The 14,342-nt window shown below is 37.8% G+C and overlaps 1 protein-coding gene across 2 annotated transcripts in view; it reads right to left on the reverse strand.

The window, feature by feature from the left end:
* Positions 1–14,342, reverse strand: part of UNC13C (unc-13 homolog C) — a 538,361-nt gene that overhangs the window by 404,219 nt on the left and 119,800 nt on the right. The window lies entirely within an intron of this gene.

A 14,342-nucleotide genomic window follows, 5' to 3' on the forward strand; every position in this document is an offset into this window, starting at 1 on the left:
TGGTCTCTTGTAATTCACATGCCTGTCTTATCCCCTCAACAGTTTTAACACAACACAACATCCATGAGGAGAGAGACGGCCTCATGCTTCTGCATCCTCTAGTCAGAAAGAGCCATGAAATAAACAGTGGCTTTGCACTTGGTGTGCCCTTAGTAAATGTGTTGACATGACTTTGAAATTTTACAGTTCTGCTCCTTTAATTTTCCCTCTCTACTCAAATACATTGATTATATATAGAGTGTGTGTCAGATTTTTACTGTGTTCATTCTGCCTGGCCCAGTGGTCTCACAATAGAATTCGGATGCTTAGAGAAACAAGGCAATTATTATATCAGCATGTTTACTAGACTAGATGTGTACTGTAGCCCACTCTACAGTGAGCATGAAACGGCTAAAGTATAAGACACACTGCCATTAGGGAGATGTTTAATGGTGTGATGCAGGAAGTGACAAATTTCTAAGTAGCAGTAAGATCGGCTTTCAGCTTTGACTCCAAGAAGGTGGCCCTTCCTGCCGACACAGTGACATAAATCCTACCCATGCCCCAACTTGCAATAGGAAGGAAAAGTCTTATCTCAGTTGAGATAAATATCTAATAAAAGCAAAAAACTATACTGTGAGACACAATGAAAAGGAAGAAGTTTGTCAGTATCTGCTACGTCTTCACTCAAACATATTTTTTTTTTCCTTAAATGAGGCTGTCCTGCTGAGTTGTATTTACTGTGGCTTCCTCCAAGAGGCAATAGAACAGATTTCTGTTCCACTCAAGTTTCTCCACACTGTTCAATTCAGAAATGGACTTGTCATTCTATCTCTTAAGGCCCCTCTCTTCCACATCCCTTAGCCCTTCTGGAGACAGGTCTACTTTGGTTTCTTGAGATAGGTTTTCAAGAGGCAAATAATCAAGTCTAATGAAATATGCCAAGCAAGAAACTGGTATATGCAATTACTTTTTTAAGCCTGAATCTACGCATTTTCTCAGGCAGAAGCCCAGAGAAGTAGAGCTTCATAGATGGATGTATATTGCTAATTTAAATCTCTAAACAAGAGCATATATAAGCTACATGTCTCACAAGTGTGCTAATCATGCCAGAGAGACTTTCTCAGTGGCCAACTGGGGCAGCTCGAGTCCCCTAGTTCCCCTCAGGTGGCCAACTAATCCTGGTTTGCTCAGGATTTTCCCAGTTTTAGCATGGAAGTTCCTGTGTCCCGCAAAACCCCTCAAACACAAGAAAGCCTTCCACTGGACACCATAAGCAAAGCTTTTACTTTTTCTATACTGTATCAAAGACTGTTCTTTTTATGTGTGCTAAGTACAACAGGTGAGCTACTCTAAATGATCCTGTAAGCTAATTATGATTATAATCCATATTTCAAATGAGGCATTATGATTCACAGGTTAAATGACTTGTCCAAGCTCACTAAGCTAATAAATGATGGAGTCAACTTAAAACTAGGCCTTCTAATTCCAAATTCTGTGTATTTGCCATTATAACACGCGATTTGTTTGTCTTTTCCTCAGAGATGAGGTAGAATAGTTCCCTCTTTGGGTCCCATTGACCAAGTGGAAGAAGTGAAGGTATTATCTGCCCTCACTTGGTGTTTTGTTTCTAATTTGTACCCTTTGAATTGTTTGCACCGAGTTGGCAAGCGGGGATTTCAGAACTGTTTCCCAAAGAAACAGCTCAACGTCACATAGCTTTTTGTTTCTCCTTAAGAGTTACTTATACAACACAACACAACACAACACACACACACACACACACACACACACACACACACCCAGTAACCGGAACTCCTTTCCCCTGATGTTTAAGGTCTTACTGCGGAGTATGAATTGCCATGTCAGGTTCTTTGTTCCCCTGTGGTAAGACTTCTCACAGGAACTCCACTGTCCTTCCTGAATTCTGGGGCCCATCAACTTTGTGACTGCTAATCCAGTCTTTCATAAAACAGGTCTTAATCTAAACCCCAATTGTGATACTGTCCAAGTAGTCACTTCAGATTCTGCATAAACTCGAAACAAACAAATATATACACTGGGAAGAATTTTCACAGATCTCATCACATTGGACAAATCTGAGCCTCAGCTCGGACCCAGATAGGGTACTGTCTTGTATGTCAATCCATGGTTTCTTTCACTCTATAGCTTCGGTACTTCCCATACTTGATAAAAAAAAAAATAATAATAAATGTATCTTACTGCCAAACTTGGGGAATTTTTGAAAACATGAGTTTCTGTAGTTGTCACTCTGTGAGTATTGTTTCCTGAAGGGATCTTTATATGTAAAGATTATGTGGCAGATGGTGCCCTCGTACGTGAAAAAAATTATATTCAGATTGTTCTTAGCAGTGATGACTTGTACCGGTCTCCTGCTTTGGCCTTTCCTACCTGCGACCTTAGAGTCTGAACATCAAGATAATGAGCAAGAGTTACAGCGATGTTTATCATGGTTGACAGAGTTATAGAGAAGTACTCAAAGCAAAAGAGCTGTCTGCTATGCCTGAGTGCACTTGCTTATGGAGACTAATGTCTATCTAAAAATTAAGTTTCTTGTGCTTTTGGCAGATGACTTTGCTCTAGTTAATGAAAAGTATATTATCTTTTAAAGAGAAATTCATAGTTTCTTTCTTTTCATGGTCATTATCTAGTGGTTATTGTTCAACCACTAATGTTCCCAGAACACCTGCATCATTTTCACAAGATGTAGGTATTCAAAATTATAGCACTATCATTCAAAAGATAAATATATTTAATATCTTTAGTCAGGAATTCAAAGTTTCAATTTACCTGTCCAAATATACCTTCCATTGCTCTCCTTGATATACTGACACATTTTTCTTCAATATATTTTCTTGACTGTGAAACTATTCAAGTTTTTATACTGCTTCCTGATCTGCATTTTCTTTTCCATATGCAAACATTGAAATTCTATCCAAACTTCAAAATTAAATTCAATGTCCTCTTCTCCATAAAGTCTGCCTTGGTAACTCCAAATCAGGAGTATCTTCCTTTCTTAAATTTTCAGAGCACTTTATCCACTAGCAAGTAAATCGCCCTGTACTGTAACTGAGATAATTGGGTAAATACCGAAAATGAGATTCTGATGCTTCCAAAGCAATTGCTTTTTTTTTTTTTTTCAATTATTATTCCACCTACAGAGGATGTGGTATTATAAGTGGAGGTAAATATATCAACTAACGTTCTATATTCTTCAAATTATGAGAAATAGATAATTTTGAAGAACATTTAATTGTAGGTACATATGCTTACAGTTGATCATAAAAAATGGCCTTGGTTCTTTACTCCTCCCATGAAGAGTCAGGGTCTGTGTCCATGTTCCTTGAATACAGATTTATGACTTGCTTTAGACAATAAAATGTAGCTAAAATGATGGTTGTCAGTTCCAGCCTTGCCTTCAAGTGGCCTTGCATGCTTCTATTGTTCCCTGAGGATCTTGTCACTGCCATGTAAATAAACTTGATCTGCCCAGCTAGACAAGTAACCCATAGTCCAATCCCCTCTGTTGCCCAGACAATAGCCAGACACCCACAGACATGTGAGAAGTGGTCCCTGTCCAGCTGACCATACATGTGTAAGTGAATGCAGACAGGATCTGCGGAGTCATTGTTTTAAGCCACTGAGTTTATGGGTGGTTACAGTGATCATATTAGGATATGATATTAGTATAAGATGTAATAGAATTTTCAGAATGGAAGAAGCTTCAAAGACTCAAGCATCTGACATTTAAATTTCCCTTTGCAACATTTCTAACAAGTCATCATACAAGCTATTTAAATAGCTCTAGAAATGGGGAACCTAGTTTTCACAAAGGCAGTTCTCACTTTGGAAATTTCTCCTCACATTGAGAAGTCTGCCTACTATATTTTGCCCTGTGGGAAGCTCAGGACAATTTGACCCCTTTTCCACACCTACTCTCTTCAGTATTTGAAGACCTCTAACCTCCTCTCATGTGAACCTTCTCTTTTCCAGATTCAGCATCCCCGGTTCTCCGGTGGCTTTTCCTATGGTCTGATTTGAGATCCCTTTTCAATCTGCGGTTTGATCTGCAAGCTGTCTCTTCTATCTGCATGTGTTCAACTGTTGTGCCCTGAACCAAGGACAGAGATCCCAAGAAGCAGCAGGGTTCCATCAGCTGCAGACCTTCTTGCCCCTACTCCGGACATGGCACCTGGTGCACCCGAAGGCTGCTTACCTTGCCAGACCACCCACTATCGCCACAACCTTGATTGATCTGCCACCGGATGTGATGACTATTTCAACCTTTTCATGTGTTGGCATTTAACATTCCCCTCTCTTCTATAGAATCCAAGAACATTCCGGCTCTTTTCTCCTCTCAGGCACATGGTGGAATTGCACTGCAACCTTCCCTTTAAACCTACTTACTGCCCTGTTATTTGCTTTGTCCATTGCAACATCAGCAGAAGGGAGCTGTATCCCCTCTATGTGTTAAAGTTTTAAGAGTTTGAGCCCTGTTGGCCACATTCTAATTTCTCTGCAGTGCAGTCACGAAAGCATGTATTGGAAATACACCTCTGCCAGCCTGGTACCCCAAGCAACCATGAAGAGGAACGTGCATCCTCTTCCTCTGTATTTATATGTATTAAAGTTGTAGCATGAGTGACAAAACTTTACTTGATTAATATGCAGAGATTTGGTAGATATTCCTGTATTACAACCTAGCTTATCCTGACTGGTACACTATTTATACTTCTTGTTAGATTCAGATTATTGAAGTATGCTAAGTTCTTTTGGATATTAATTACATCATCTAATACACTAGTTATTTTGCCCAGCCTTATGTTACCCCCAAAGCCTACAATCAGATCCTTTATATTTCCATCTTGTTCAATTAAAAATAATCTGCCTACAGGAGATCCCTAAAGCTACTCCATCAGAGCCTCCCTGGATACAAAATTATTCACAAATTATCATACTTTGGGTCTCATCATTCAATCCATTATTAATTCATTTAGGTGACTTTTTTAGGGGTTATTCTGAAAATCCTTAGCAAATGCCTTTCTGAGGTCTAGGTAGAAATATATCTACAATATTTAATTGATATACCTACTTAGAAATCTTATAAGACCAATACATAATGAAACACTAAGTTGAAAATAGAATATTCAATTAAAAAAAACTAAACCAGAAATAAGCATAATTTATTTGCAAATTAATCAGTTTGGTCTAATAGCAAAGCAGCCAAGATCTGGAGTCAGGTAGACCCATTTCAAACCTGGGCTCTGACACTTAGCCACTGTTTGACTTTGACCATATTTAATGTCTCTAAGCCTCATTTATGTTACCTGAACAATGCAATGATTGTATCATTTACCTCAAAACACTGTGATGAGGATCAAAGGAGGTAATGCACAAAAAATGCTTAGATGTGGGCCTATTATATTTTAACATTTCAAAAGGTTTTAGTTATTATGTCTTTATAATAATTATGAATTTGAGATAGCATCCCATTTTTAAATGACATTGAAAATGTTTCTTTTTACTCTCTACTTCATACTGTTTCTAAATACTAAGGAAGACAAAGTCAGTAACAGAATTGTGGCATGGTTCTGACAGCAAGCTGTTTGTATTTAATTAAGAATTGCAGATTAAACAAATCTGTTATGTTTTTTTAAATTTTTTAGAGAGAGGGGCCACACATGTGGGTGGTTGGAGGGTGGGGAGGAGCAAAGAGAATCTTAAGCAGGCTTCACACCCAGCGTGAGCCTGACATGGGGCTCGATTTCATGACCCTGAGATCATGACCTGAATTGAAATCAAGAGTCAGATGCTTAACTGACTGAGCCACCCAGATGCCCCTAAAACCGGTTACTTTCAGTAAGAGTAAGAACAAGGTTATGGAAAAATACTATTTTGCTAGCAGTGATTATTTTATTGTTCTGTTGTACTATAGTCTGCCTATAAGAGGAAACATTAACCTTCATGGAATATGGCATTCATTTATCAAAAGATACTTAAAAACACATTTGATATATACTTTTTTGGGAAAAACAATAATCAAGTTCAGTGCTCCTGTTTTCCTAAGACGTTTTATGTATGTTAAGTGTACTCAACAGCCATATCAATTATATTTTGGAAAGAACCAGCAGGCTGAGGAACCATGATACTCATTATAATTGCCATCTTATTTAATAGGGTTATTTTCAATATTTTTTGACCAAAACTGGTAATGACACAAGTAATCTAACTTTTCTAATGGAAGTGATTATTCTGCTCAGTGTAACAGATATTTTCCATAGTTACTGAACTGGCACTATTTTAAAAGACTGACTACTTGAATATTATCTTTATCAAGGATCTATCAGTGATTTTAATTTGCTACTCGTTAAACACATAAACTGTCTGAAAGGCCTTCGAGGATTAGACTGGATTCTGTATGGTGTATCCCAAAAGATTCACTGATCTCCTAATAAATTTAAGCCAAGTCAGACTTAGACGTCATAATTAAAGATCTGATTTAAAGAACAGGAAATGGGGGCGCCTGGGTGGCGCAGTCATTAAGCGTCTGCCTTTGGCTCAGGGCGTGATCCCGGCGTTATGGGATCGAGCCCCACATCAGGCTCTTCTGCTAGGGGCCTGCTTCTTCCTTTCCCACTCCCCCTGCTTGTGTTCCCTCTCTCGCTGGCTGTCTCTATGTCTGTTAAATAAATAAAATCTTAAAAAAAAATACAGGAAATGAATAACATACACATGTTCAATAAGCACACTGAACACAGAGGAGGCTTTAGAAAAATGTGCTCCCACAAAGCCTCCCCCTCCAACAAATATGCTCTCAAGTTTAACTAGGAAGTTTATTTTTTCGGAGACTGGATTGTCCTCAGGAGCTGCTAGATTGATTACATGGGTGTTCCCAGGATGTTGGGAATCCAAAGAAATTATGACAAGCACCAGCTTGAGAGAGTTTTTTCTTTTCCTTTTTTTTTTTTTGAGATGGAGCCCAGAAGGGCGAAAGAAAACCTGAGTAAGAATCACAAAGGCGAGAAGGCACCACTCTTAAGCTAATGTTGGTTGCCTTACTTTTCCAACTGAGAAAGCATGTGGCCTCAGGGGCTAGGTGTATGATCCAATTTCTACCACTAAAACTGACGGGACCCTAACAAATACTACCTTTGGAAAATGTATGATTTGGGATTCCTTTCAAGTATGTCTCAAGTACGGGGCACCTGGGTGGCTTAGTCAGTTAAGCATCTGTCTTTGGCTCAGGTCATGATCCCAGGGTCCTGGGATCAAACCCCATGTCAGGCTCTCTGCTCAGCAGGGAGCTTGCTTCTCCATCTCCCACTCCCCCTGCTGGTGTTCTCTCCCTCTCTTTCTCTATCAAATAAAATCTTTAAAAATAAATAAATTAATTAAAAAAAATAAAAAAGTAAAGTATGTCTCAAGTACTATGGAGTTAGTGATTCCAGAAACTGAGGAAAGGCAGACACTTTGTTGGGTGTAGTTTCAAACGGCAGTCACCTAAAGATAAAAGGAAAAGCAGGCCCTTTCTGAGGACCTAACCAGAGCTGTGCACAGCTATGGAAGGCTCCAGTGCAAGGAACTAGCTAAAGGAAAGTTGCCAAGAGTCGATGGTGGCTGTAGTTTCCTTGTCTGAAATGAAGACATTATCTGTATCTTGGGTTGATACACAAGAGGGGGTGGTATGCATTCTCTGAATCTAAAACACAAACCTATCTCTAAGAATAAAAAAAAATGGCCTTGATACAATGACTAAAGTTTGTGGTTGCCCTTGCCTGCAGCCCAGGATGATCCTGAAGATTTTTATCCTTAAAAAAAAAAAAAGGATTTGGAAAAACTTTCTATGGCCAGCCATCTAGGCACAGAAAAAAGGCTTCTATGATGGTAGAAATCAGGTTTCCTGTGGATGTGTAAAGGTGGAAGAACCAGTTCAACAGTATCACTGGGGATTGGAGCTGAGGGGCGGGGGGGATGTTCTGATGTAGTCTCCCTGGGTTGACTGTGGGTAATTGTGTGTGTAGTCTGAGTAAGAAAGAATGTCAAGCTACAAACATGGGCCTGAATATGAGATGATGGAAAGGTGTCAATCTCTCACTGTCAACTATAAGCTATTAGTTGCTTGAGCTTAACAGCTTCATTTTCCCAGTCCTTTGAGTACTCTAAGTTTTTTGCCACTGTGTGTAGGAAAACAATATTCCTAAGGAAATGGTTTATAATCTACTCCACAAACACTATGAAGTTTTAAGGCTGATTTAGATGGTAGTGACTTAACACTTACTTCCATTGATCCTGTGCCAAAATATATTTTCCATGGTTCCCGAAGGAGTCACGGTTGTGGTCCTGGGGTCTTGTAGGTCCACACATCGGAGTGCAGCCTTACAGCTGGCCTCTGTGGCTCGTATCAAGATATACTCTAATGACCCCATGATTTTCTAAATAAAGAAGATATCAAGTGCTTCCTGAGTAATTTCCAAGTGAGCCTTGGGAAGCATTCAACTGACCCCAAATTAGAGAACTGATTGCCGGTAGTAAGCCAAAATTAGATAAGCATTTTTTCGGCGGGTAGGAGGGGAGAGGAGGGCATAGGAAGCTAATGGCAGCTTAGCAACCAGTTCTTAATACATGGGTTTTAGAAAGTTGGTGGCCTTATTGCTTTCAGCTTTCCCAATTAAGAGGTTCTTTGTCTAGGCCAAACCTTGGTCTATAGGATATGATGCGTCTGCCCAGTAGGAAGACTGTAGGCAGGTGCTGGGGACTTGTGAGCCTGATACTACGGAGAGTCTATGGTAGGGCTGGGACTTCCCCAAGCTTCGCATGAGATTCTTTTCTGGCTGATCTAACTACCCTGCGGCATGACTGCGTCTGACATTAGCTAAGAGATGCCAGGTTTTATTCAACCTTTAATGGATTAAGCAAGACAACTCCCTTTATTACTTTTACAAAGAGCAAGGTGACAGGATCATTCAATCATTAATTACAAAAGGTCTCCTTCTTGGAGTAATAATGGAACTGATTTAAAAAAATCTTTAATACAGTGTGAATTTATATCTAGGGTGTTCTAAAGTGCTAAAGTTTTCAGATGGGAGAATGAAAGGGCAAAATTTATATTTAAGCATAATTAGAGTAATATTTATTTTTATGGATTCGTTCAAGCCAAACTTCGTAAGTTTCTCCCAAGTAGAGAAACAGGGATTCAAGATCAAAAGCAAAGTGGCCTTCTGATCAACTGACATTAAATCTAGTGTGAGAAAAGTCCCTTGATTTTTTTTTTTTTCCCCTATAGGGATTTAGTAACACTGAATTTGGGGCGAGGGGTGGGACCAGCTGTTTTTAAAACTCCCAGTACTTCTCATGTACGCCTCATCATGAATCCATGATTGCTTCAGGATTAATTTTTTCCTAAAACACAGTAGACCTGAATCTTTTAAGAAATAATTCTAACTAATTCATCTAAGAGACTGCCAAATCCAAAACAAGATTAATTTATAGGTGAGGTCTTCATATGGGCAAGGAACTCTCAAGCTTTATGGAGGAAAATCTAAGTGAAAAAGACCAACTCTATGCCCTTAAAGAATTTAAAATCAGGTTGGAAGATACAAATTTTTCTTAATTTATGCAACTTAAATTCATATGTACCAGAGGAATGACACAAATGGAAACAGAAAAGGGAGATAATTCCTTATTATAAAGAGAAATAGTAATCAAGAAGAAATAGAAATCAAGATATTCAAAGCCATATAGAAAGATCCATACTTTACACTGCAGAAATGAGGAACCATTAAACACATTTAAATAGAAATGACTGTGCTTTAAGGAGATTAATCTTTAACAGTGTATAGATTGAACTTAATGTGGAGGAATTAATGAAAGAAGATCAGTTTGCATTCACCTAGGTAAAAGGTATTGAGGATTAAAACTAGATTAATGGCAATACGAATAAAAATAAGTTGAAAAATTATGGGCATGGTGATTTGAATAGCTATCCAATAACGAATTAGGAATGCAGAGCTGTCTGCATCTGCTAGCTCTTAAAATAATAAACTCTAATCCAAATTCATTTTTATGTCAATCTATAGTGAACTCCCTCTATACTGAATCCCCTGATGTGAAAGGAACTCTTACACAAAACAACTAACTGAAAAGTAAAAGAAAGACAAAGGCTTCCCTTTCTCTCCAAAGAGTAACTTGCCACTGCGACTGAAGCAAGCTTACATGGGGGCTCTCGTTTTCTTAATACCTGGCACTCTTGGATCAGAGCATGCAGGGCTCTTTGTGTAGCATGAACCATGGACCCAAGGAAGGGATTACAGAAGTGGAAAGAGCCATTGGCTGAACTTGGGAGAATTTCTGGGCCTTTCCATAAAAGTAAGGAAGTTAAATGAGGGGATAAGGGAGAATCTCATTTACTGAGTAGGTAGGAAAAAGTGAAACGAATAATTCTCAGCTACCCAAGATGAGACTGCTATGAGAAAAGGAAAGTTAAGAGCCTCTGGAGAGTAAGAAAAACCTTAGCTGCCACCTTAAATGATTTTAGGCACTGGCCAAACACGAAGGTCAAGACCAGGAGTGGGAAATAGGGCATGAGGTCATCATATAACCTTTTCAACTTTAGAGAGAAATACAAAAGCAATGTCCGAGCATGACAAGTATCATCAGTATATTAAACCACCTATATCCACATATTGTACAACCAAACTTGTATTAGGTTTTATAATAGTAACAAAAAATTACTATTTTAATCAGGGTAAATTTAAAAGCAAAGGAATTATTCAGAACTTCAGTTGAAAATTTCTTGTTCATATTCATCACATTATTTACTCATGGCAATAATCAAATTACCTTGAAAATTTCAGCAAAATTTTGTATATATGTACATATATATACACTTATGCATATACAAATACACACACATACACATTTTTTCCCCCAATTGTACCTATTTGAGAGTGAGGTCAAAATGGAAGCTGCTCTTCCTCTATTTGGCAATCTCCTAGTTTCCTGCCCTTCAACAATCTCTCTCTTTTTCTCACCTCTCTCAACATTACCCATTTTCTGCCAAGGTTTAATAATCCTAGTAATGGTTTCAAGGTCACCACCAGATTCCTGGAATTAGGAAAGCAGCTATGGCCTGGTTCAGAACCACGACAGGAAATAAACCTTCCTTTCACATAGGCTCGAGGAACTTAGTTCCCAGAGAACTATCCTGAAAAGAATTTAGAAAACTAGAGAAGAAAAGGAACAAAGAAGATCAGAATGTCCTCTCCCTAACATTCTTCCCCTTATTCTCACTCTCATGGTTTTGTGGACTTCCCTGAATTCTACTGCAGACAAGGCTAGTACCTGAAGACTAGAAAGACACCATATAAAAGCCTTGTAATATTCCTCATCATGCATTCAATGGAACTCTGACTACAAATGTCCAGTGAAGGGTGAACTTAAGCTATAGACAAAGAACCAAAGGAATGCCATTCTAATTTTAAAAAGTGATTCATATTTGAGAAGGTACTTGTGTGACCTCATTCACTATCATTTATTAAAGTAGTTTCATCGTTTCATCAAATTGACTTATTAGAGGCTGGGTAACCAGGGGTGTGTGCCATTCAAAACCGTCAGAGTAAATCTTCTGAGAAAAGTGTGGTTGAATGACAGCCTTCAGCCACCACACTTCCAGAATCCACTGCAGCATTCATCCAAAGGCCATACTCATGAAGCTGATCCAAACCAATGACTGAACATGGTGGAGGTAATAGAACTGGCCACATATGCACAATGTGGGATTCTTCTAACAGTAAACCTTTTATCTAGGACTCCCCATTGGTCTGGCACTTTCTTGTAGCCTCATTGGTCAGTTTAAGGCTTTTTATGCCCAATTCTCCTTCCTTCCCCCCCTCTCTCCACTCACAAATGGCAGACCCATATTATGGCCCAAAGATTTCTCTCATCTACTCCTGCTGTCTCACCACTTATCTCAGATGTTTCCCCCCAGAAAGCTCTTGTACTTCTAATATCTTGGTGTGTGCTTCTGTAAGGACCCTTAGTTTACAAATAAAAGTTACCAAATTCCTGTAAAACAACTGGGAGAAGTACAATGTTAAATACTAATGTTATCACTAAAACATGCATTTTTTCCAGCTTTTTCTCTTCCTTTCTTCTGATCTTTTTTTCTTTCTCCTGATTCTTTTTCCAGAGCCTACCTGATTTTTTATTTTGACAAATGGGAAAAAGAAAGGTTTGCCATCTCTTTTCTAGCAACACTTACAAAAGATGTACAAAGATGAGCAGAAATCAGAGCAGCACTGTTAACTCCATTATCTGGTTTCAGTGTGTATAGATCTTTCCTTCTTTGACACTTGAGAAGGGGGAGGGAAGGATCAATGTGGTCTGGCTCTAAACCGGTTAGGAATGTTGAAGGTAGAGGACAGAGGGATGGAGAATTGTCAAGAAGAAGTGACTCCATTTGAAAGTCTGCTCCAGTCTGTTTACAAGACAATAGAAGCTGTAATATTTAGAATATATATAGTAATATTTCATTCTCTAAAAATATATCTTAAAATATTTATAGAAAAAGTAAAGTAAGTAAATCTTGCTGAAAGAGGTTGTGATTGAAGGCTATATTTAAATGTACCCTTCAGGTTCTGCAAAAGGAAATAAGCATTCAGATAATGACAAATTCTCTTGATGACTGAAAATTATCATCCCTTTCCCATACCATCATAATGCTAAAATCTCTTGGCAAGTCTTCGAAAAGAAGTTTTTGGAAAAGTGAAATGGAAGGGATCTGTTCAAAATGCAAAGATAATCTATTTTAGCTAACCATTTACACAGCTTGCACTTAAAACATGGGTGTAGATGAACTCTGTTGCTTTGACATTCTTAAAACTTCATATTCAGACATGAGTTAGGCAAGCGAGTTGTTATTAAGCGCTGGATGCCACAGGGAGGAGTTGCAGGAACCCTGAGACTATAAATTCAGATAAGTCTCCAAGATCATGACATACATGTTCCAATAATCAAATTGGAATTCAACCTAATTATTTTCTAAGATAAAATTTCATTTTGTCAAGTTATTTTCTAGTAAACTTAAAGACACAGCATGTATGAGGTAGGGGAGAGAGGGTAATCCATTGAGTAACTAAATTTTCTATGAATAATCCACAATGCCCTTTTATCTCAGCTAGTTTTCCTACTACATTTAAACCACTGTGGCATTGTAATAGGGATGTGAGTGGTTGCTCACGTATATAAGAACACTGAAGAGTTTACAGACATAAAAGTAATGAAGATGTGACTTGTTGAAATTTTATGTGTTTAACTAAAGTAATATGTGGATGTATTTAATGGAAGACTTTCAAAGATGAGAGTATTACAAACATAAATGTAAAACTGTTTCTTTACCTAAAAAACTGTAATACACTAATCTAAATGTTGCTTCTCTTTATATTGTACACACACGTGTTCAAATGTCAACACTTATAAAGCTAATCTTCTATATGTTTATACTGTGCGTAAGTTTTGGCTGACAATTTTACTTTAAATATCTATTACGTTTGCTATAGTATCATTTGCAATACCGGCACCTAGAAATATTCTTGAAAATCCATTAACAGAAGACAAATAAATATTCTATATGTCTTGAAATATTTGCATCAGTTAGAAATAATGAAGTGGAAAGTTTTCCAAGGCACTCTGTTAAACGGCAAAGAGAAAAGGAGAAAACCCCCACAAGTTGGAGATGCAGGATAGCCTATTATGAATAAGGTCACAGACTCTAGAACCAGACTAGCTGGGTTTGGGTACTGATTTGGCCACTTATTAGTTGTATGGAGGGAAAGGTTTTTTAAAACTGTTTCATACAACAGTTCCTTAATTTGTAAAATGAAGGTCAAATTAGTACTTACCTCCTAGGGCCATTTTAAGGATTAGATCAGTCATTATACAGGAAACAATTATAACAATACTTGCTACAATGTCATTACTAAATCAGGGCTTAGTTTGTCGAATGGCCTAGTTTATGGCAAAGATACACAATACAAAACTGCTTACCCTAAAGGAACAATGACATGTATTCAAACAACAGAAAAAGGCTACAAACTGATACCAATGTGTAACCATGGGCATTAAATGAGACCCTTTGCTTCCTGAGTATTTTACATGCAAAATATACTTCATACATTATTTTGTGATTAAATTTTAAATACTTTCATCCAACCATTAAAAACAATGAAGTTTACATTCATTGACTTATTGACATACAACATTCATGCATATTTCATTAATTTCAAATAAGCAGATCAAAAGATAATATTAATTGCATTAATGTGAACTCATTTATGTAAAATTAT

The sequence above is a fragment of the Ursus maritimus genome, unplaced genomic scaffold (assembly GCF_017311325.1).
Source record: "Ursus maritimus isolate PB19 unplaced genomic scaffold, ASM1731132v1 scaffold_35, whole genome shotgun sequence".
In the NCBI taxonomy this organism is placed as follows: Eukaryota; Metazoa; Chordata; class Mammalia; order Carnivora; family Ursidae; genus Ursus; species Ursus maritimus.